This window comes from Mesoplodon densirostris, chromosome 16, assembly GCF_025265405.1.
Source record: "Mesoplodon densirostris isolate mMesDen1 chromosome 16, mMesDen1 primary haplotype, whole genome shotgun sequence".
NCBI classification, from domain to species: domain Eukaryota; kingdom Metazoa; phylum Chordata; class Mammalia; order Artiodactyla; family Ziphiidae; genus Mesoplodon; species Mesoplodon densirostris.
This window is the reverse complement of record NC_082676.1, coordinates 66,501,481-66,525,016: the sequence shown is the minus strand read 5'-3', so window position 1 is coordinate 66,525,016 and position 23,536 is coordinate 66,501,481. Positions and strand designations below refer to the sequence as shown.

Below are 23,536 nucleotides of genomic sequence, written 5' to 3'. Positions count from 1 at the left end.
GCTCTTGGCTTCGGGGGGAGCCCACGCACCGCGGGGCTCTGGCCCCTCGGCCGCCAGGACCGTAGAGCAGGGTCAGTGGGTTTCCCCTCACGGCCGGGATTTCGGCAGGAAACCCCACGCGACAGATGTCGTTATCAAAAGTCCTTACTGGACGAGGACTCCTAGCACGGAGGCTGACGGCCCATTTATCTAGAAAGCTTGAGCCAAACAAAGGTTTCTGGCGCTCTTACTGGTGTTAACGTGGGGTGTTTATCATGAAGAAAGTACTGTACGGCTCCGCGAGGGAAGGCCTTGCAGGAGGTTCCGGGCCGCCAAACCCTGGGTAGGTGCGCGATCCCCGCCGCGGCCCTTTTTTCAACTGCCTGTGGCACTGGAAGCTCGCTGCCGCCTTGGGAGATCCCTTCCGGGTCGAAGCGCGGAGGGGGCGGGGCGTTCAGAGGGCCGGCCCTCCGTTTGAGGGGCGGGGCCTCTGTGGTACGACGTCGTGCGTGGCACAGCCATCTTGGAGCCGGGCGATGGCGTCCTCAGGGCGGAAGTGTGGCGTGGAGGGAGCCGGTGTTGTCACGTCTGTGACTCTCAGGTGTTCCCTTGATGTGGCTTCCCAGGCTCCTGTCAAGTTATGGTAGGTGACCTTTGAGGGGGCCGGACACTCCCACGGCGGCATTGGTGAGCGTGACTGGCCGCGGGACTCCGTGAAAAAAGGGGCGATGTTAGAGTCAGGCGACAGAGCCGGCAGGGTGCCTCTGCCTGACCCATGTCCCCCCTCTCAGGTCCTCCCTCTCAGGTCCCCCCAACCATGTCCCCCCCTCTCAGGACCCTTCCTCAGGTCCTCCCTCTCAAGTCTCCCCTCCCCACGTTGCCCCTCTCGAGGGACACCCTCCCTCCCTCCTAAAGGGCTGTTCTGGAAACCTGAGTTAGCTACTTAATTATTGTTCCAGGTGCGTTTTGAGGTGTGTCATGGAGTGGACACCAGGCAGTTTTGTGTAAAACAGGCTGGGAAGACAGGTGACAGTGGACAAAGCTTGTATTCCGGCATGAGTCAGTTAAGGACTTGGGGCGCTGTCCCGGTGGCCTGTGGCTTGGACGGCAAGTAGGGCAGGCTTGCAGGGAGGGGGAGGGACGGGTTGGAGACAAAATTTGGTGAATCAAGGCACAGCAAAGGAGCCGTGACCTTTTGCACACCTGTGAAGCTGGTCTCCTGGGATCCACATCCAATCTTGCCCCACCACTGTCTGCTAGGGTGTAGATGACGGCTCCCACTGGGAGTAGTTGTGGCGTTTGGGTGGTGGAGGCTAGGGGTGCTGCTCAACACCCACGGGGGGCCCCACTGCCACCCTATCTTGGTGAGTCCCTGAGTTCTAACTTGGAGGCCGCCTCTCCTTGTTCCTCCACAGCCGCCCCCCTCCTTGAGCCCCCTGGCCTGGTCCTGGGCAGGGCCTGGGTTGTGCAGGTAGCCAAGTCTCACTTTCTGGGGGGTCCATCTCTAACGGGCAAATGCATCAATGGCATGGTGAGAGTGCTCCCCGTGGTGTCTGGAGTCTCTGAGCCGGTCTTGTGCCGAGGTCTGTGGAGCTGCATCGCGGAGGAGGGTCCCAGCAGCCCTGCCAGGACAGAGTTTCATGTTACATTCACCTGAATCCCAAAAAGACACCTCCTGAATCTCCACGACTTTGTATGGTGGTGTCAGGTGGCTCCATCCTCGGTTAGCTGGCTGGGCCACCCGTGTCCCCTGCCTGGCACTAGGTGGAGCCACAGGCCCATGCAATCACCTCCCTACGTTGCAAACGCCGGACCTAGCTTTCAAATTCGGTCTCAGGACCTCTTAACTCTCCTTAATAAATCCACTACATGTAAACATCACGTTTTAAAGAAAAACAGCATTATTTTCCCATCGTTTTACGTTTGTGCAGATCTCTTAAAGGAGCTGCATTCTTGGCTCTGCTTCTGCTGAGTCGGTTCCGACTTTGCCTGTCAGGTACATAGCCTCTGGAATATCCCACTGTACCCTTTCAAGAGGTCAGGGGTGAGAACATATGACCCTGGACCCACCTCGTGAACCACGTGTGGTTGACTCACGCCCTTTCTGGTGTTCTGTCCCCACTGATTTGCTGCTTTTTGATTCCTTTTGTTGAAGATAAGGAGGGTCCGTCATAAAATATTTAGTATAATTTTATGAGGAGAAGTGAGCTTGTGGAAATCTGATTTGTAATCAAGGTTACTCTGCCTGTCAGTCTTGCTGAGGCCCAGATATTTGAGATTCCCAGAGGACACCGTCTGTGTCAGAGACTGGGTGATTGTGAGGGTTCTGGTCCTTTCACCTTTTGGGGTCTCTGGAGAGACTGGGCTGCTGTGATTGTGGGGACATCTTGCTACTTAAAAAAATTAATTATAGACTTAATTAAAACTTTTTTAGAGCAGATTTAGGTTTACAGAAAAACTGAGCAGGAAGGACAGAGTCCCTGTGTGTCCCCTGCCCTGCACACCCCCCGTCACTAACCTCTGCGCTCATGAGGCGCACTCATCACAGTTACGAACCAACGCCAACACAGTGTTAAGTAGCATCCTCTTCCTATGCCAGGCCCCTGTGATGTGTGGTCCTCACATCTCCTGGGCTCCTCTGGGATAGGGTCTCTAGCTTAGTTTGGGGGGTAGGAGTTTATTTATTTATTTATTTATTTATTTTTGCTGTGTTTGGTCTTCATTTCTGCGCGAGGGCTTTCTCTAGTTGTGGCAAGCGGGGGCCACTCTTCATCACGGTGCGCGGGCCTCTCACTATTGCGGCCTCTCTTGTTGCGGAGCACAGGCTCCAGCCGTGCAGGCTCAGCGGCCATGGCTCACGGGCCTAGTTGCTCCGTGGCATGTGGGATCCTCCCAGACCAGGGCTCGAACCCGTGTCCCCTGCATTAGCAGGCAGATTCTCAACCACTGCGCCACCAGGGAAGCCCCTCTGGCTTAGTTTTGATGGCCTTGACCATTCTGAGGTGTGCTGGTCAGGGATTTCGTAGGGTGCCCCTCAACTGGCGTTTGTCAGATGTTTTTCTCATGGTTAGGCAGAGAGATGGTGACTGCTCCTTGGACCACGACCTTTCTGTATGTCCTGCTTCCGTCCCCTAAGATTGAGAGGGGCTAGAGGCACTGAACAGGGTCCTTCCTGTCCTCCTCAAAGGGAGAAAGAGAGAGGGAAGGGGTGAGAGCCTGAGGGGATGGCAGCCCGGGGCCAGGAGAGCATGTGGTGTCATAGAAGCAGCAACAGCAAAGCAGGGCTGAGGGAGATGGAGGCCCAATACCCTTGAGCATCTGGTGGAGCATCTGGTGGAGCACCTGTTGAGGAGCCCTGCAGCCCCCCCCCGGTCTGAGGCCTCATCTCAGGGGGAGCCGAGGCTCTGCTTTGGTGAGGGACTCCTTGGTCCTGGTGGCTGAGCTCTGTCGGGGAGCACATGTCCTCCCAGCTCAGCCCACGTTCCCTGGATCCAGTGGGCAACCAGCCTGCTGTCTCCCCGCTAGGCCTGCTCTCAGGTGAGCTAATGGGATTGTGAGTTCAGGCTGTCGCCTCCTCAGACTCCCCCTTTGGCTTTTCTGGGAGGCCTCACTCTGGCCTCGGGGCCTTGAGCCACTGCTTTCACCTGCTTTGCCCCTCAGGATCCCCATGAGGCTCTGAGGCCCCCAGTGGTGCTAGTCATGGGTGACCAGCTCCTGCTGAGGGCCAGGCTCCACAGGGAGCAGGCAGGAGGGGTGATGGGGAGCATGGGTGTGTGCACTGACGAGGTGGTGACTGTAGGGGCTGGCGGATACTCTGGGCTGAGTGGATTGTGCTGGATTGGGAGGTGGGGGCCCCACTCCAGGCTGTCCCTGTCACCTTCCCAGCACTTGGGGTGGGAGCAGCCTGGAACCGTATGGCAGTCTGGGCCTTACCTCTCATTGTCCTGGTGACAACTGGTTTGTGGAAAAGCCTGTTTCCTTCCTAGAACAAGAATGTTTGGCTCCACTCTCCACTGACATGTCCTTAATGAGTGAGGATGCTGAGTGAGGATGGAGGCTCCTGGCTTTTCATAAATGTTCTTTTTTTTTTTTTTTTTTGCGGTACGCAGGCCTCTCACTGTTGTGGCCTCTCCCGTTGCGGAGCACAGGCTCCGGAAGCTCAGGCTCAGCGGCCATGGCTCACGGGCCCAGCCGCTCTGTGGCATGTGGGATCTTCCTGGACCAGGGCACGAACCCATGTCCCCTGCATCGGCAGGCGGACTCTCAACCACTGCGCCACCAGGGAAGCCCCCAAGGTGATTTTGATGATGTTGGTGATGACGATGATGATGGTGGTGGTGATGATCGTGGTGATGATGGTGGTGATGATCATGGTGGTGTTGGTGATGATGGTGGTGATGATAGTGATGATGATGATGGTGGTGATGGTGATGATGATCATGATAGTGATGATGATGCTGGTGGTGCTGATAGTGGTGATGATGATATTGGTGTTGATGATGGTGATAATGATTTTGATGATGGTGATGATGATGTTGGTGATGATGATGATGATGGACCTTTCAGCCTTGACTGAACCAGGTCCTGGAGCTACTGCTAACTGCTGGGACTCATCTAGAGGATGCCAGACCGCCATCCCATAGAACCAGTTCTAGCTCCATTCTTTCCAACCACCTGACTTTGACTGTGGAAACATGTGGGACTGTAATGTAATAACATTCCATTTCATCTCCTTAGTTTTTCTCATATTAGAAAAGAAACACATATGAAGGAATATAGTGGGTCCCGTGTAAAAACAAACAAGATGTGTATAAACTCAAAAGTCAAAACATAACTTAGAGGATCATAAAAGGACTCGCTGCTTGGTCTTTTTTGGTGCCCCAGTACATACTGAATTGACAAAATATTTGGGTCTCAGGCACTTCCCAGCACATGTCTTGTGTAGGAATTTAAGAATGCTTGTGTCTTTATTTATTTTGGAAGGGGAGGGGAATTTATTCATCTTATTCCAAGTGGAAGAATGAATATCTGATGTATCAGGACAGAAATCTTGTCTTTTGTTATTGTTGCAAAACTTTATCAGAGGCTCTAAACACAACCATGGTTTCACTGGAAGAGTAAACCCTGGAGAGACGGGATGCTGGAGGTGACGGGGAGGCAGCGCATGTGAGCAGGATGCTTATCCAAGCCGCTCAGCAGCATCGGTATAGCCAGGGTTCCAGGAAGCAGCCAGCTGAAGAGCCTCTGTCAGAGGGTGTTCTTGTGACCTGTACTTAGGGTATCGTGGACCGTGGGCCACTGGCTCGGCCTGGGTTGGGGGAGGCTCTGGCATGTCCGGCCACCCACTTCCTCACCTCTGTCACCGGCTTCCTGGAGTAAAAGGACCTGACACGGTTCCTCTCTGCTCCACAATGGGCTCCCAGGCTCCCGTGGGGGCCACAGTCCCTTCTTGGTTCCTTCTTCACTGGGTGTTCTAATCACCCTCATGTGGGAGATTGAGTGGCCCTTAAAAGATCTGCTGGGCCTGGTCTTGGAGGAAAGAGCAGGTGGAGCCTGTGCGGCAGCGAGTCCTGCTGAGCCCGGGGACTTGGTCATCGCTGGGTGACAGGGCAAACGTGTGGTTAAGGGCCGTGAAGGGGATCAGGATATGCAGCGCCAAAATATAGCACCTTGGCCTGAGGTTTATTTTGAGCTGAAGGCATTCGAGAATCAATAGATGCAGAAAGAGGCCTTTTTGGAGCATCCCTCATCTGAATAAGAGCAACTTCTGGGAAATAAGGCTGCTGTAAATTCCTTCTGTCGGGCCTGTCTGCTCCCAGGGGAGATACTGTGAATAAATCCTATCCCAGGTGCCTTCTCAGGGACATTATCACATACCTTCTTTTTTTTTTTTTTCCCGGTACGCAGGCCTCTCACTGCTGTGGCCTCTCCCGTTGCGGAGCACAGGCTCTGGACGCGCAGGCTCAGCGGCCATGGCTCACGGGCCCAGCCGCTCCGCGGCATGTGGGATCTTCCCGGACCGGGGCACGAACCCGTGTCTCCTGCATCGGCAGGTGGACTCTCAACCACTGCGCCACCAGGGAAGCCCCGCATACCTTCTTATGTTTCGATTGTTCTCTTAAAACCCGTTTGTCTTTCCTAAAGAGACTTGTTTTTCCTGTAGGAAGGCTTTTCTCCCCGCTCCCTTTCCCCTATTAAATTAGGTATATAAGCATCTAATTGAAACCATTTACTGAGCCAGCTACTTTTCTTGGCTCCCATATGCATACGAATGAACTTTTTTCTTCTGTTAAATCTTTTGTCAGTTTAGTCCACGCTCGTCAGTTACTGAACCTGAGAGGGTAAAGGAAAAGGTATTTCCTACCCTACAGCCTCCTTCACCACAGAGGCTCCGTAACTTGGCCAGACATGGAGGTAGGGTGAGGCGATGGGGGTGGAGGGGGCATGGGGCTGTGAGGGCAGGAGCCGGGACTGCCCCTCCTCCCCTTATGTGTGACATCACGCTCAAAAACTCACCAGAATGAGTGGGAGGATGGAGATTGATCCCCTAGGCAGACAAATGATGGCTTTTCATCAGAAACAAAACATTGTCAGGCAGGAAGGTGAGTGAGAAGAGAGGTCCCAGGAAGGCAGGCAAGGGTTGTAGAGAAGGGAGGGGCGTGCCTTCTACAGGGCGGGCGATGTGTCATCGTCTTGGGGACTACACGTGTCAGAAAACTGAAAAAAATTTTAGCTTTTTCCTGTGTTTGGTTTAAATTCGGTTCAAAATGTCCCACATAGGAAACAAAAGGGGGATTTGCTGTGTGCTCCCACCGTACCCTGAACTTGTCATCTCCTTGGCCCTCAGAGAGAACGGCGAGTCCATTGGCTCCATCACCTGAGCCAACGGGAGCCACTGGGCCTCAGCCAGCTCTGGTGACCTCTGCCCTCAGGAGGAGCTAGGAGCAACCTGCGTGCAGGACATCTGCCCCTCCTTCTGGAAGCCACACCCTAACCAGGTGCAGATGTGCTGGGCGGAGGTTTGCTGAGATGATTTAGAATGTTTATCACTGGAAACCTAATGTTCAGGTTGCGAGTGTGAGAGGTCATACCCGTATTTTCATGTAGATACAGAAGAACATATTTTCTGAATTTCGGGGAGCTCCCTTAAATCATGATGGTTTCTCAGGGCGAGACGCTCCAGAGCGTAGAGAGTTAAGATGCAAAATGCTTTAACACTGCTCTCGCATCGCGTGTGCTTGGAGTACATCTGTTGAGAATTTTACGTGGGCCCTGCTTTTGTGGAAACAAATCCGAATTGCCTGTTTATCAAAGGCGGATAATTAAGGGGATACTGAGCTCGTGGTGCAGGGAATGGACGTGGTGACACAACTTTGAAGTGGTAGAAAAATTATTTGTCACTATTGTAAGCTTAATGGTGACATCTGGTATCGCTACGTGTTTTCTGGCTTTTTCAGTTGAATTTTGGTTCTTCAAACCCTCTCCGGGATTGAAGGTGGCAGTGGGCTTGGGTTTCAATGGTGTGGAAGCCCTGGCTGCTGTCTTACGTTACTCTGCTTGAGGTGTCAACCTGACCTCTGGGTCATTCCTTATGCTCTGGGATAACTGGGATCCATTTCTTCCCAGGAGAAAATAAAATATAAAATCTACTGGATGATAATGTCCTTTGATCAAAGATCCTTAACAAGGGAACACCCAGGAGATCATTAAAAGGCTGAGATCACCCCTCCTCCTGTGTCCAAACATTGACCAAAGGTCACAGCCTGTGTACTGGAGGGCATGCTGGACGACTCTGCAAGCCTCACGTGAGTACCGGGACCCTGCACGCCCAAGCCTCCTACATACAGGGCTACAGAAAGGCGAGTGGAAACAGGAGAAAGACAACCCCATTAAAAAATGCACTTCCCCAGAGAAGATAGGTAGATGGCCAACAAGCACCTGAAAAGATACTTGGCAAAATGCAAATCAGAACCACCACGAGATACCATTTGCCCCCTGTCCGGTGGTTATAATAAAAATGCAAAATGACAAGTGCTGGCGTAGATGAGGAGAAATTGGAACCCTCGTGCATGGCTGGTGGGGATGTAAAACAGTGTAGCCGCTGTGGGAAACAGGCTGGAGGTTCCTCAGAAGGTTAAGCACAGAGTTACCAGGTGACCCAGCAACTCCACTCCTGGGTGCACACCCAAGAGAATTGAAAACAGGCACCTGAGCAGATACCTGCCTGCCCACGGTCATTCCTGCACAATCACTGCAGCCGTAAGGTGGAAACAGCCCGTGTCCATTGACGAATGATGGATAAATAGAATGTGGTCATCTGTACAAGGGGGCATCATCCAGCTGTAAAAAGGAATGAAGTGCTGACACACTACAATGTGGATGAACCTTGAAACCATTATTCTAAGTGAAAGAGCCCAGACAGAAAGGGCCACATACATGACATGAGTTCACTTGTGTGTGAAACATCCAGAACAGGTAAATTGAGAGACAGAAACAGATCAGCAGGTGCCAGGGGCTGGGGGAGGGGTTGGGGAGTGACTGCTAATGGGTGTGGGGTTTCAATTTTGGGTGATGGAAAAGTCTGGAACTAGACAGGTGTGATGGTTGCACGAGGGAGACCAGTGAGACTCCTTCCCCATCCATCCGAGTAAGGACAGTAGGGGATGGTGTCAAGGGTGCAAGTGTGTGGTGCTGAGAGGCTGCCTCTCTCCATCCGGCCCTTCCCACAGGGTTTCACCAGCTGAGAGCTTTAAACTGGGGTCTTGGAGGAGCCACCCCCTCCTCCCCGGCAGGAGGAGGATGTTTCCTGTGGTGGTGAGGGGCACGGAGGTCCGGGAGCCACGGTACAGCCCCACGGCTTCCCATGTGGTCTGTTCTCTTGGCAGGTTTGGCTGCGGTGAGTTTTGTGTGACTGTTAGACATCTTCCCAGCAGAATCCCCGGAGAATTCTAAATTTCAGTTGCACTCTCTAAATTTTCATTAAGAGCTTTCACCCTGAGAAAATGATGGATTAGATTTTACCGTTGGAAAGAAGCCAGATAAAATTAGATGACTTTTAGTCCCCATGGCCCGCGCCTCACTCCCTGCTTTTTTCTAGTCTTTGCTCTTCTCTCTTGGTTCCCAGCAAACAGGTGCCTACGGATGTTTATTCGTTGAAAATACTGATGTGTGCAGCTCCCTTTGAGCCTCTCTGCTTTTGTTTCACGAGTGACTTTGCTTTTGCTCCAATCTCTTCAAGTCTAAGACAGCTTTGGGCCTTGGGCTCCATGTTGGCCAGAGTGTGGTTTCTTTTTTCTCTTCAGTAAAGCTTGTTAGTTGTTAGAACTTTATAGCCGTAAGCTGATAGAATATTTTGCTGCGCAAAAGAAATTAATCTGATTCCTTGTCTGTCTCTTCTTTTCTCTTCCAAACTCTCCTTCTTGGCAAAGTTAACCCACTGTCCCGTCCAAGTACAATTAGGAGTTTGCCTCCCAACCAGCCACTTTTAGCAAAGCTGTGTTCTGATAGGCGACTGTCTTCTGTTACCGTGTATGGATGGTGAATTGTGAAAACAACTATTATTTCTTCCCACATCAATACAAGGAAGAAAGATTATTCTGCACAAAAACTAAGACTTGGGTCGGTCTGGAGGAGGTGATGAAACACCATTGGGGAAGCCCCCTAAGGCGGTTGTTGGTTACAGGGGGCACGGACATCGGCGTTATTCATGCGAGTGTCGGTTTAAATTCCACATGGTGTTGGCTTCAGCACCACATGCACTAAAACTGGAACGGTATAGAGATTAGCACGGCCCCTGCGCAAGGATGACACGCAAGTGAAGCAGTCCATATCTTTTCATGATCATTAAGTCAGTTTTTCCAGAAGAGTGATTTTCAGATGGGTACCCGGCCCCCACCTCTAGGAGGCTCTGTCAGGATTTTGAGACAATATGGCCTGAAAGAAAAATCACGTTAAATTTTATGTTATGGTTTGCATTTGGAAAATTTTCTAAAAATAAAACTCATTTTTATTTCACAGTACTAGCTGTGGATCAGAAGGTATGACAAAGTCTTCCTGGCTGATGAGGCTGCGCGGAATATACATTCTAAGGGAGTGACCTTCAGGGTAGGGAGAGACAAGTACAGGTGGGAATTTTGTGAAGAGCACAAGACTGCTTCTAAAGCTGCCAGATTCTCCTTTTCACCTGTGTTCCTGCAGTTCTGTTACTTGCCACTAGATGTGTGTGAGTGCTGTTAAGGACTGCAGTTGTTAGTGTGATAGATCTATTCCTGGCAATCAGTAGATACGCATAAATTCCACTTGGAATTCAGCAGAGATCTTGAGCAGGTTTCAGATGCCTCGCCCCCATGTGTCTCAGCATCTTAAATTAATCGTGTGGGAAAGCTCTCCACTTGCAGCAAGGGAGACTTTTGTGCTGTATTCAGACGTGGGTGGATCCCAGTATGTGTTACCCGGAGCCTGGGAGGAACCTGTGGTCTGGGACGCGGTCAGAAGGACCTGGTCATAAACGACAGGCTTTCCAGGTGAAAACGTCCCGATTCTCCTTCTGTGGTGCCAGTTTCGGCAGACTAACAGCACCCACCAAAAAGCATCCTTTCCGTCCTCCTGCCCCCAGATTTTAATGTCGTCCCAAAGGTGCTCTCTTGGCAGCTGAAAGGAAAGTTTAATGGACAGTTTTATTGGTTTCTCAAGGCTGTTTCAAGATGATGCTGAAATCCCTTGGAATGTTTCTGGGACCGCGGATTCAGGGAACAACAAATCACCACCAACTGGGGGCCTGAGGCAACCCTGGTTCTCTTGCAGTCTGGAGCCTGAATCAGAGATTCAGGTGTCTCAGGGCTGCGCTGCCTCTGGAGGCTCTCGGGGGCTGGAAGGGAGAGGATCCTTCTGGGCTTGTCCAGCCTCTGGGGCACCAGGTGTCCCTGGGCTGTGGCCGCATCACTCCAGCCTCTGCCTCCATCTTCGCGTGGTTTCTCCTCTGTGAGGACTCCAGTCGTTGGATTGAGGGCCACCCTGATCCAGGATGATCTCATCTTAAAGATCCTTCACTTTATTACGTCTGCAAGGACCCTGTTTCCAAATAATGTCATAACCTGATATTCAGGTTGTATTCATCATGTTTTACAATTTTCTGTACCTTGTGATGTCTTGACATCTTAAGAAACCTTTTGCTTCCAGACCCCACACCATCTCTTTATCCACCTCTCACACACGGTGCCAACATTCCCCCTTGCCCTTAATCACCTAGGAAGAGGGACCAGACAGCTGGGGACAATCCCAGCGCCCCCGGAACTGATAAAGGCTCTCCTAGGCCTCTCCCGGCTCCTGCTTCCACTCGGGGGCTTCCCCATGGCCCTGCATGTGTGGCCTCATCTCTAGGACCCTTGAGTCTTTTAAACTTTGTCTTCCCGAGCTATTATTCTGTGCCCACACATGACCAACCATCTCATAAGAGAACACAGAACAGTCTGGGCACAGATCAGGGTGGATGTGGATATTTGGGGACACTCTTCAGCCCCCACGTGGACTGCACACACGTGTACATTGGCTTTAGGCCAGCAGGTCTGGCCACTGTCCCCCTCCCGTGATGCACACCGGGACAGGGTGGCCAGTCACCTGCTGGGATGACCCCATCCCAAGGCTGAGGCCCCGGGAACCTCCGTCCGGGCTCCGAGGTGCTGCTGACTCTGTGCATTTCAGATAAGCAGGAAGTTCCTGAAAGGAAAACCACAAGCTTTATTTTTATTTAATTCCAGCCATTCTGTGGTTTTTGGAGATGGTCTTTAAAGATTTGTTTTTGATTTTTATCTCAAAGAGAATGTAGAAAAGCCCATGGGTCGGGCTCCAGAGAAAATACACACAGAGAAGAGAAGCAGTGAGCTTGCCCCAGGCAGCTGTGGGGAGCAGGCAGGATGGGCCTGGGGGGCACACTCTGGAGGAGGAGCTGCAGCTCCACCAGCAGGCACTGCTGCCTGGAGCCCCAGCTTGGGCCACGTGGGGTGAGTCCCCACAGGCAGAGGGACCGAGCGGGCCATCAGGTTTAGGGGAGGTCTGCTTTCATTGTCACCGGCCGGGAAAGCACACCAGGTTCTTTGTCCCCCCACCCCACCCCCACCCCGGCCATAGTGAGGGTGACAGTGCCTCAGGGGTCCCATTCGATGCCGCAGGGGACCAGAGGATGGAGAAATGGCTTCCTAGAAAACACTGTGAGGGGTGCCCATTTGGGGTAGGTCAGATGGCTGGGGAGAAAGGAAAGGCCTTCTCCCTGAGAGCTGACCCTGGCCCTGGCCCAGAGCTGTGGCTCTGGCTGCACCCCTGGGAGGGAGGAACTTGCTCCGAAGGAAGACCTCCCGCGCCCGCCATCTGAGAGCAGAGGTCTTGCCTGGAGCAAAAAGTCCTTGAGGTCTTCCCTCTGGGTCCTGCCCCCTGGATTCTGGGAGGTCTCTGTGCCGAGGGAGGGTCACCAAGTTCTTAGGGAAAAACCAAAGCAAATTCAACATAAAAGCTAATCTGTGCTGTAGGGTCTTTTGGGAAGGGAAGACGCTATGACAAGTCAGCACGCCCCAAGCCCACCTGGGTGGACCCTGTGTCAGTCTTGATGCATGGTGGGCCTGGAGGACAGGCCAGCATGTGAACATCTCTGTCCCCTCTGTCTGGACTTGGTGACCTTCAGCTTTTGAAGAGCAGGGACCATGGCCTCGTGGGGACCTCAGTTTGGGTCTGTCTGATGTTGCTTCAGGACAGGGGGTTCACGCGTTTTCACCTATGCAGGATTGGGAGGGCATGATTTCCATGTGGCTTGTTTCTGGCAGTGTTCACTGTGATGGTCCATCAGCACCGTGTCCTCCATGCCTCTTTCCCCCGCCATAACCTTAGAACTCCAAAGGTCTTGCTCCTTGTTGGACTCTCCATTTATTCATTCATTCATTCAATGTCCTATTTCATGCTCCTGCCCCAGAGTCTGGGCCTTGGCCGGTGGGAGCCCCTCTTTGTGGGTCTATCCTTACTCTCTGGACTGAAGGTGTTCAGGCTTTGCTGTCCCCGCCCAGCCCTGGACGTGGCCACTCTGCAGAGCCTGGTGCCTTTCAGTGAGAGGTAGGATTTGGAAAGTACTCTAGATGCTCTTGGACGGAGCTAAGGAACACGTGAACGTGCACACACACGTTTGTGCACTTTGGTCTGTAGCCACTTGGATTGAAACTGAGTTCACACCCATATGCCTCCCGATTCCACCCAACTCCACAGCCTCCCTCGAATTTCTGCCTGTGTGTATGAGTGACTCGCTACCTCAACAGCGGAATCCCAGTCCTGCTGGTCAGAGCACTTGTCTCTGTTCTCGGTCCTCCGGCGTAACCGCTCCCAGCCCTGAGGCTGTGGATGCCTGCTCTGTGGCTCCTGTCCCTAGTGAGGATGCCTGCCTTGTTCCGTCCCATCTAGAAAGGGCAAAGCTGGTCTGGGGGTAAGTGAATAAGGAGGCAGAAGGGCTCCTCAAAGCTGGGGTGTGCGTGTGCACATGTGTGTATGTGTGTGAGCGTGTTGGCACAGCTAGGACACTAATGAGGAACCAGGGTGAGGCGTGTTGTCCGCGGCACCTGCTCCTGCATCTGCGTGTGAAGTGGGGCCCTGCCTGGCTCCTCCGGTGAGTGGATGCCCCCAGTGACACCCGGGGCTGACAAAGTCCTCTCTTGGTGGACACAACTCTGCTTAGCAGTGCTGGTCACCTGGGCTCGCCCTGCAAATGTTGGTGTGGCTGAGTTCCTACCTGTGCCGGACACTGCGGTCACTAGACCTTCTGCTGGGCTCTTTGTCGCCGTTACCCCCCCCCCCCCCGCTGCTCTCTGGTCTGGACCCCACCCCCTCGGGTGGCGCACAGACGCGACACAGTGTGTGCAGACCCCCTGTCTGCCGTGTCCTTGCTTCCTGTCTGCCTCCCGTCCCTTCTCTCCCCTCACAGCTTCTTTAGGGCCCTGCTTTGCCCATTATTTCTTTTCCTTTTGGGGGCCCCCTATGCATCCCAATTAGCATTTGAAAGAGCCCACGTTTGCACTTGACAAGCCGGAGGTGGTTTCTGGCTACAGCAGTGGGGCCAAGTCCACATCCTGTGACAGGGACCGACCAGGGAGTGGGTGTCCTTGCTCCTGGGCTGGAGCTTGCAGGCTGGCTGATGGGCTGATGTTTGCACCTTGGGCTCAGGCCTGTTTGCTTTCAGGGTCTGTGTTACTTTTCCCAGGACTGCCTATCACACAGGCTTGGGGCTTCAAACCACAGAAGTGCGTCCCCTAACTGTCTGGAGGCCAGAAATCAGATCAGGCCACTCCCTCTGAGGCTCCAGGGGAGGCTTCTCCTGCCTCTTCCAGCATCTAGTGCTGCCTGCAACCCTTGGCGTCCCGGCCTTTGGACGCATCCCCCATCCGTCTCCGTCTTCATATGGCTGTGTCTTGCCTCCTCCTCCTAGAAGGCCACCAGTCTTAGCGGATTAGGGCTGCCCTGCTCCACTAAGACCTCATCTTAACTAACTACATCTGCAAAGACCCTGTTTCCAGACAAGGTCCCATTCTGAGATGTTGTGGGTCAGGATGTCAGCATCTATTTTTGGGGACACAATTCAGCCCATAGCAGGGTTCCGGCTGTACCATTTTGTATTTGACAGTATCAAAATTATTTAAGTTTTAAAATATTTAATTTTTATGGATATGTACTGAAACATGAATTTTTTTTCCCCACCCCAGTGCTCCAAGTTCCTCCCCGAGAGATGGCCACCCCACGTTTCTCGGTGTCCTGGGGACACTCTGTGTGCACAGAGCCCTCCACACACACACCCTTCTGCACCTTCTGTGGTCTTTGTGTGGGGGGTTGTCTCCACCTGCCCAGCCCTTTGGTGGATGTAAGGAGCCGCCGTGTGGACGGACATAACTTAGTGATGTTAGAAGGCAGTAGAAAGTCTGGACATAACAGAGAAGCTCTTCGTAGAAGCTGTGCTCACAGGCACAAGTGTGACCCAAGTTCCTGCAAGGAAGTGCCAGGTCATAGAGCGTGGCATTTATAATTCAGTTCTTTAACTTTTTATTGTGAAATGATCTCACATTTAGAGAAAAGTTGCAAAAATAGGTCAGTGAATCCTGCATTCCTTTCTCCCAGATCACCCAAAAGTCAGTTTCCTATGTTTGTCTTCAGAGATTAAGTTGCATAATGGTGCCCCCCTCAACCCTAAATATTCCAGGGGTGTGTTTCCTAAACATGGGCGTTCATTCTCCTACGACCGAAGCATAAGTCAAAATCGGGATGTTAATCTCGATACAATACTAGGTGTTCTCTAATCTGCAATTTGTACTCACATTTCTTTAATTGTCCCAATAATGACTTCTGCACACTTGTTAGGTTAATTCCAAAGTGTTTCATCTTCTTGGTGTCTGATGTTGATGGGGGTTATTTTGTGTGGACATAAAGCTCTGGATTTCTGTGTGATAATTTCATGCCTTTGTGAACTCGCTTATTGTTCGAGTCCATTTTCCCCATTGATTCTCTATGGCCAGACCTGCTGTCCAATGTGATAGTCACTTGTAGCTGTTGAATACTAATGCAAAAGCACTAACCAAAACATTGGCCATCAGAATACAGCCCTATATAAGGAAAATAAAGCACCACAACCAAGGGGGATTTATCCCAAGACTCCGAAGTTGCTTCACTATCAGAAATTCTATACATAAAATTCACTATATAGACAGATTTCAGGAGAAAAATCACATGATTCTCTCCATAGGTGCAAAAAAAGCCCTGACACAATTTAATGCCCATTGCTGATAAAAATATATGTGCAGGGACTTCCCTGGTGGCACAGTGGTTAAGAATCCACCTGCCAATGCAGGGGACATGGGTTTGAGCCCTGGTCCGGGAAGATCCCACATGCTGTGGAGCAACTAAGGCCATGCACCACAACTACTGAGCCTGAGCTCTAGAGCCCGTGAACCACAACTACTGAGCCCACATGCCACAACTGCTGAAGCCCATGCGCCTAGAGCCCATGCTCTGCAACAAGAGAAACCACTGCAGTGAGGAGCCCGTGCACCACAGTGAAGAGGAGCCCCCGCTTGCTGCAACTAGGGGAAGCCCGCGAACAGCAACGAAGACCCAATGCAACCAAGATAAATAAATACATAAAATAAATAAATAAATAAATAACGTGTGCACATAAAATAAAATGAAATGAAACCAAATACTTGGTTCCTCAGTAACAGGAACCCTATTTCAAAACTCAATAGCTGCATGTGGCTGGTGGGTCCTGTTTTGGACATGGAGGATGTGGAACATTCCATCATCACGAAAAGTTTAAATTGCACAGCATTGCTCTAAGGTTTTCCAGGTAGACGATCGTAGCCTCTGCAGATAGAGAATGTTTCATTTCTTTTCCAGTTCTTATGATCCTCACTGATTTTTTTTTGTCTGATTGCAGTGGCTAATGCCTCTGTAGAGTGCTGACAGTAGCATCTCTTGTTCAGGGGGGTGATGGGTTTAGGAAATGGTATATATATTTTGTTATGTGAAGAAAGTATCTATCAATATCTATTTTCCTTACTGTTTATATTTTTGTCAGGAACAGGCATTAAATTTTGTCAGGGCTTTTTTTGCACCTATGGAGAGAATCATGATTTTTCTCCTGAAATCTGTCAATATAGTGAATTTTATGTCTGGAATGTCTGATAGTGAAGCAACGTTGGAGTCTTGGGATAAATCCCTCTTGGCCGTGGTGTCTTATTTTCCTTGTATGGGGTTGTATTCTGATGGGCAATGTTTTAGTTGGTGCTTTTGCATCAATATTCATAAGTGATATTGGCTTGTAAATGTCTTCTTTCATACTGTCTTTATTATAGTTAGGTTACCAATGTTGTTCTTGCTTTAGAAAAAGAATATAAAAGTTTTCCCCTCATCTTCAATGCTGTGGGATAATTTGTAAAGCTTTAAGACCATCTGGTCCCTTGCTCTGTGGTGACCTAAATGGGAAGGAAATCCAAAAAAGAGGGGATATATGTATATGTATAGCTGATTCACTTTGCTGTACAGCAGAAACTAACACAACATTGTAAAGCAACTGTACTCCAAAAAAAAAAAAAAAAAAAAGACCATCTGGTCCTTAAAGATTTGGTAGAATTTATCTGTGAAATTACCTGTGCCTATTGCCTTTTTTGGGGGACAGGGGGCTGAGTGTTTCCTGGTAACTTTATTTCTTCCATGGAAATAGGTCTAAGTTTTCCATCTCTAACAGGGCCAGTTTTTTTAAAATTAATTAATTAATTAATTTTAATTTTAATTTTAATTTTTGGCTGCATTGGGTCTTCATTGCTGTGTGCAGGCTTTCTCTAGTTGTGATGAGCGGGGGCTACTCTTCATTGCGGTGTGTGGGCTTCTCATTGCGGTGGCTTCTCTTGCTATGGAGCATGAGCTCTAGGCACGTGGGCTTCAGTAGTTGTGGCACATGGGCTCAGTAGTTGTGGCTCATGAGCTCTAGAGTGCAGGCTCAGTAGTTGTGGCACACAGGCTTAGTTGCTCCACGGCATGTGGGATCTTCCCGGACCAGGGCTCGAACCTGTGTCCCCTGCATTGGCAGGTGGATTCTTTTTTTTTTTTTTTTTTGCGGTACGCGGGCCTCTCACTACTGTGGCCTCTCCCGTTGCGGAGCACAGGCCCCAGACGTGCAGGCTCAGCGGCCGTGGCTCACAGGCCCAGCTGCCCCGTGGCATGTGGGATCTTCCCGGACCGGGGCACGAATCCGTGTCCCCTGCATCGGCAGGTGGACTCTCAACCGCTGAGCCACCAGGGAAGCCCTGGCAGGTGGATTCTTAACCACTGCACCACCAAGGAAGTCCTCCTCTTATTATTATTATTATTATTATTATTTTTTGGTTTTCTTCTCTTTTCTCAATTAACTAATGGATGACCTATTCTGTTAATTTAAAAATTAGGATTTTGGTTTACTAATCATAATTATGTTTTTTCTGTTCTTTACCCTGTAATACCTCTTCTTATTTTTATTATTTCCTCTCTTATGCTATCTATTGATTTACTTAATTCTTTTTCTAAGCTTTGTTTGGGTTGGGAATTTAACTTGTTTTCATCATTTTAAATAAAAATGTTTAATATTGTGAATTGCTCTATGATTAGTGCTTTAAATGTATTTCATAGATTCTGATGTGTAGTGTTTTCACGTCATTATTGTTTTTAGAAATTCTATACTTTCGGTTGTATTTCCCCACTCATCCAAGAGTTAATAGTTTAAAAAAATTTTTTCCACATGAAAGTCTTTTTCTGTCTGCTTTTTGACACTGTTAACAACTTGTGGTCTTATTGCTTTATGATCAGTTCTATAACATTTCTACTTCATGGAACTCACTGATGCTTCCTTTGTGACTGAATTAGATTTCTGTGGCTGTGTAACAGATTTCCAGAATTCGGTGGCTTGAGCCACACCTGTTTACCATCATCTCTCAGCTCCGTGGGTGTGAGACCCCGCCCAGCTAGCCCCACTGGGGCAGTACAGGTGGAGGCTGCAGTCTTTGTGTGTGGGCGTCTCAACGAGGCTCAGGTGGGTGGCGTGAAGCGCTTGGCGAGGGTAATCACAGGAGTCCCAGCACTTTTTCACGTCCTGTGGCAGGCCCCACCCGCATTCAGGGCCCTGGTCACGGTAGGGTCTGGGCCCCACTGGGCCTGGGCTGTGGTCAGCGGGACTCGTCCTCTCTCTGCTGGGACCCCCCACCCTGCGCCCCCTCCCCACCCGCGTGCGCCCTGAGCAGAAAGGTGAGCGGTTCGGAGGCGGAGGCCTGAGTATGATTGTCCGCAGGTGGTGGGCTTGCTTCCCTGCGGGTTGTGCACGAGGTCTCCAGCGCCCGTTCAGAGATGAGGGAAGAGAAATCGAGTGAACTGGGGGGTACGTTCAAGGGACGGGGTCCGGGTTGATTTGCGCTGCACTGACCAGCTGTCGGACTGGTCCCCCGGGGAGGGCAGCGTATGTGGGGCCGTGGGGAGGTGGGGGCTTGTGAGTGGATGGGGGAGGGGCTCAGGCTGAGCAGGTGGAGCTGAGGTGAGGGGCGTGCTTTGGGTGGGGTGGAGGCAACGGCGGGGAGGGGGGCTGTGGGGGGAAGGAGTGGGGGCGGGGGGCAGGGAAGCAGGGTGAGGGTCAGGTGTTGGACGTGATGTGCGGGGGGTCGCCGTCAGCTGGATGTGCCCGGGTAGGGGGCCTGGATGTGTCTGGGGTCTCCTCGGTCGTTTGTGTGGGGTCAGGCTGGGGGCAGATGCAGACTCCGAGCAGGCCGGGTCACCTGCAGGGGCCGAATCCTGACCGCAGGACCGCCAGGGGATTCCTCGCTTTCCTGTTTGGAGGCGTCTCTACAGGACAGAGACCTGGAGACAGGGGTCCCGTTGCCATGAGCAGCACGCGGGCCCCGCTGCCACATCTGTCAGGAACGGCGTCATCAGGAGAGGAGATGTTTGAATCACGTTTGGTCGGGAAACAGCCAGGAAGGAGGCGGGTTCCTTCTCTCCTGTGTGAGCAAGACCAGGAGACTCACATCTGAGTGCTTTTCGTTATTTGTTATTCTTCCCTTTGCCTTTTCTCACTGTCAGAAGCTAAGACCTGTAAGAAATAGATTAGGTTAGTGGTTTAAAAACCTCCCTGGAGGAACGCCTGGGCCGCTTCACTGCGATTCTACCAAACGTTTACACTACGTTGGGCTGTGAGCTGGGAGGCTGGTGTCCCTCGGCCCAGCTCTGTCCTTGAGCGCTGCCCGTGGGCACTGGACGTCAGTCCGAGTGAGGCCAGGGTCCGAAGCCACAGGCCGGTCAAGGCCCTTCTTGGAGGGGCTGGCTCCGGGGGATGCCCTGCGGCTGATACACAGGCCTTGTCAAGCTCTCACCTCAGGAGGACGAAAATCCCCATGAAGTTATTGACATGTGGGAATGATGCGTGGGGAAGCCGCCTGGCCTAGACGCTGTGAGCTGTGAACCTGCAAGTTCGAGGGGCCTCAGGGCCTAGCTCCAGCCTCTCACCTCCAGCTGTCGCCTATGACAGTCCCTAGGGGTCCTGCTGACGTGTTGAAGCCCCTTCAGGGTCCCCCACCTGAGAGCCGCTGGGAGGGCACACCCGGGCTGAGCCTGGACCTGGGGGCGACCACACCAGGGGTGCAGCCCCTTCAGACCCAGCCTCTGAGGACCCCAGGGGGCGGGGGCGTCTGCAGGCCCACCCTGGGCTGACCATGGTTCAGCACTAGACCCTGGGACACAGGGGCGGCTCCTGGGCCGGGGCCCCTGCCCTGGGGGAGGTGGCCTTTGTGTGATGCTCTGTCTGGGACACGGAGCTTGTCTGCCAGCTTCTCCCATCCGACAGTGGTGGCCGTCCTGCCTTTTCTGGACTGTCTGCCCCCTTCCCGCCCTTGCCCAGCTCCTCAGAACAGAGGGGTCGGTTCCCAGCCAGACCGCTGTATGGTTTTCTCCACTGAGTGGGGGGGGGGCATGGGGGAGAGGGGCGGCTGTTGGTGTGTAGATGCCCTTTGTCAGGTTCAGGAAGTTCTTGTTCCGATTAGCTGAGACGTGGTGGTTGTTGTTTATCATGAATAGATATTGAATTTTGTCTAATGTTTTTTCTTCATCTGTTGATATGATTATATGGTTTTTCTTATTTGGTCTTTTGATTTTCAAATTTTGAAGCTGAGCCCAGTTGGTTGCTGGCTCATTTTCTATTTCATGAGTGATGTTGGTCTGTGGTTTTCTTGTTTGTCCTTTCTGGCTTTGATTTGGGTAATGCTGACCTTGGAAGTGTTCCCTCCTTTTCTACTTTCTGGAAGGGATCGGGTAGAATTGGTGTTACTTTTTCTTTAAATGTTTGGTAGAATTCACCAGTAAAACCACCTGGGCCTGGACATTTCTCTTCCATAGTTTTAACTGCAAATTCAACGTCTTTGACAATTATAGTACTATTCAGTATCTATTACATTTTGGGTGAGTTTGGTTGTTTGTGATTTTGGGGGAATTGGTCCATTTCATCTAAGTTATCAAAGGAGGGGTGTTTCTGCTTCTGACTTGGGTGTGTCCATTGAAGCCGGGGCCAAGGGTGTGCCCCCAGGGCTGACCAGAGAAGTCGGAAGAAGCCTGGGGAGGGGGCCACCCCCATCACACCCACACTAGGGTGGGATGGTGGGTGTGCTAGTGTCCTGGGGCTGCCAGATCAAATCACCACAACCTGGGTGGTGAAGACAGCAGACCCTCATCCTCTCACAGTCTGGAGGCCAGAAGTCAGACCAAGATAGAAGCTCCATGGGAGGATCCTTCCAGCCTCTTCCAGCTTCTGGGGGCTCCCATCTCCATCTTCATGTGACTTCTTCTCAGTCTGTGTCTGTCCTCTTCTGTCTCCTGTAAGGACACTGTCATTGGATTTGGGGCCTATCCTGGTAAGGCAGGATGATGGGGCTCTGGCAGTGGCCTCCCCTGCTGCCCGGCCCTGTGGGCTGCTCTCCGGTGTGGCCCCAGGTGTGGGGTGTGCCTGGCTCCTGTCGGTGCAGGGGTGCCTTCCCTTCCTGGCCCCAGCTTGGACCCACTGGTCCTGAGAAGGCTGCGAGAGACTCGGCTGGGGCTGCGGGATCATCGGGGTGGGCAAGTCTTTCCACAAAGCCCCTCGGCTTCTGTCCCTGAGCTGTGAGGTGCATGTGGGTTCCCACCTTGCAGGCTGGTAAAGATGGCTCAGCACTGGCCCTGGGTGCCTGTCCGGGAAGGGATGGGCCGCTGTACCCTGTGCTACTTGCAAGGACCTGGGCTCAGCGCCCCCACCTTGTTTAGGGACCCGTGGGCACCCTGGCCAAGGGTGGATGATGCCAGCTCCCTCCCGCCGTGAGCTGCCTCTGGCCCTTGCCAGCTGCGCGGCACAGATAGGAGTTCCGGGCAGTGTGTGCTCTGCTTCCTGGGTCTGAGTGGGGTTCAGCTGCCTGTTCAGCTGTGGTGCCTGAGCCCCAACAGTGGCGGGCCAGCTGTCCCCCCGGTCTCGGGTGGGGCGTTGTCCCTCTCACCCTGTGAAGAGGCGGCTGCGTGCCGGGTTTTCCTGGCTCCGCCACCTCCCTGCTAACCTGACCCGGGGAAGACAGATGCCTCTGCGTCCAGGGATCCTGGCGTCTTCCTTTTTGAGGCAGAGGAGGTGCCTGTGGTCTCAGGTGTCGTCCCCTCCTCTCCGGGCAGCTGTCCCCCTGACCCTTAGGGCACAGCCTGGCTGGCAGCCCCTCCAGGGCATCCTCTGCCAGCCCTGGGACGGGAGCAGGAGCAATTAGGTGCTGAGTCTCGGTGGGGTCAGCGGGCGGAGCCGCGTCAGGGCCTCCAGCTTCTGCCTCCACCTGGAAGCGCCCCCTGGGCTTTGCAGCCATTCCTGCCCCAGCACTCAGGGATGGTAGAGGGGAACCCCCTTGATAACTGTGTCCCACCAGCCAAGAGCCTGTGACACCAGGCAAGGTGGAAGGAGCTGGTTGGCTGTGTGCACGGGGGGCTCGTACCCTGGCTCACCGCTGCCACAGCTGCCCTGGGTGAGTCAGTCAGTGCAGCCCCAGACTGGGCTGGGGGCTCTGGCAGGACCCGCCACAGCTCTGGGCAGGGGGCCGGGGGTCCTGCAGCCAGACGGTGTCCTCCTGGTGCCATCTTGGCTCCTCAGAGCGGCCGTGCTGCTGGGTGTCCTCGGGGAGGGGGTGGGGACAGGCAAGCGAGACCGTGCATATGGGCACCGGACAGCCGAGGTGCCCCCACCCCCGGGATGCTGGACCTTCCTTTGGAAGAGGCATCTGAACCCGTGTGTTCTGCGCTTGCCAGGAGCTTATTTGCACCTGCTTGGAGGTCAGTCCAGGCAGGCCCAGCATGGCCGCCTCCGCTGTGGCCCACAGGGTGGAGGGTCAGGTCTGGTGGTCACTCCTGTTTCCAAAATATCTAGCTAGTCACACAATTTACGTAACTGTGATATTAGTATGAAATGTCATATACACAACTGTGTACTTAAGATGCACCCCTGTGCCTGTGTGCCTGCACGTGTACATATGTGGTCCTGCCTGTGTGCACACGTGTGTGGGGGGGCTCCACCAGCATCTGAGGTAGGCCTTGCCAACTCTGCTGGCCCCTCTTTCTCTCTTAGGGTGGGAGTCTCTCCTCCCCAGAAAAGTCTATGGAATAGGATGCCACCCACAGCCCTGATCTGCGATTCCAAACCCCAAACGTCTCTTAGATGTTTGGCGAGAACCTGCGGTCGGTCCGCCTGCCCTGTCTCTGTCTGGTTCTCCCGGTCCCTGTGGAAACCTGGAGTGTTGATGTTGATGCCTAGACTGTTCAGGACCTGTGGCCGCACTTGATTCCCTCTGAACCCCCAAGCTGGCCCTGAGGGTCACAGATGAGGGACCAGGTGACCGGTGTCCTCGGCTCCTCATGGGGTTGGCCCATCCAGCACCCCAGGGGAGGGTGACAGACAAGGTTGGCACCCTTAGGGAAGGGCAGAGCGTTGGGGTGGGTCCCCTCCCAGGTGGGGCTCTTCCCCGTCAGAGCAGAAGGG

General features: G+C 52.6%; 1 long non-coding RNA gene and 1 pseudogene across 1 annotated transcript in view; both read left to right on the top strand.

Moving 5' to 3' along the window:
• The first annotated feature begins 522 nt into the window (after positions 1–522).
• The window catches only part of LOC132503466 (uncharacterized), a 46,836-nt gene continuing 23,822 nt past the window's right edge, over positions 523–23,536 (top strand). The window contains exon 1 of the long non-coding RNA XR_009534615.1: positions 523–622. This is a non-coding gene — a long non-coding RNA (uncharacterized LOC132503466). The remainder of the gene's footprint in view (positions 623–23,536) is intronic.
• Positions 9,714–9,813, top strand: LOC132477220 (U6 spliceosomal RNA; annotated as a pseudogene).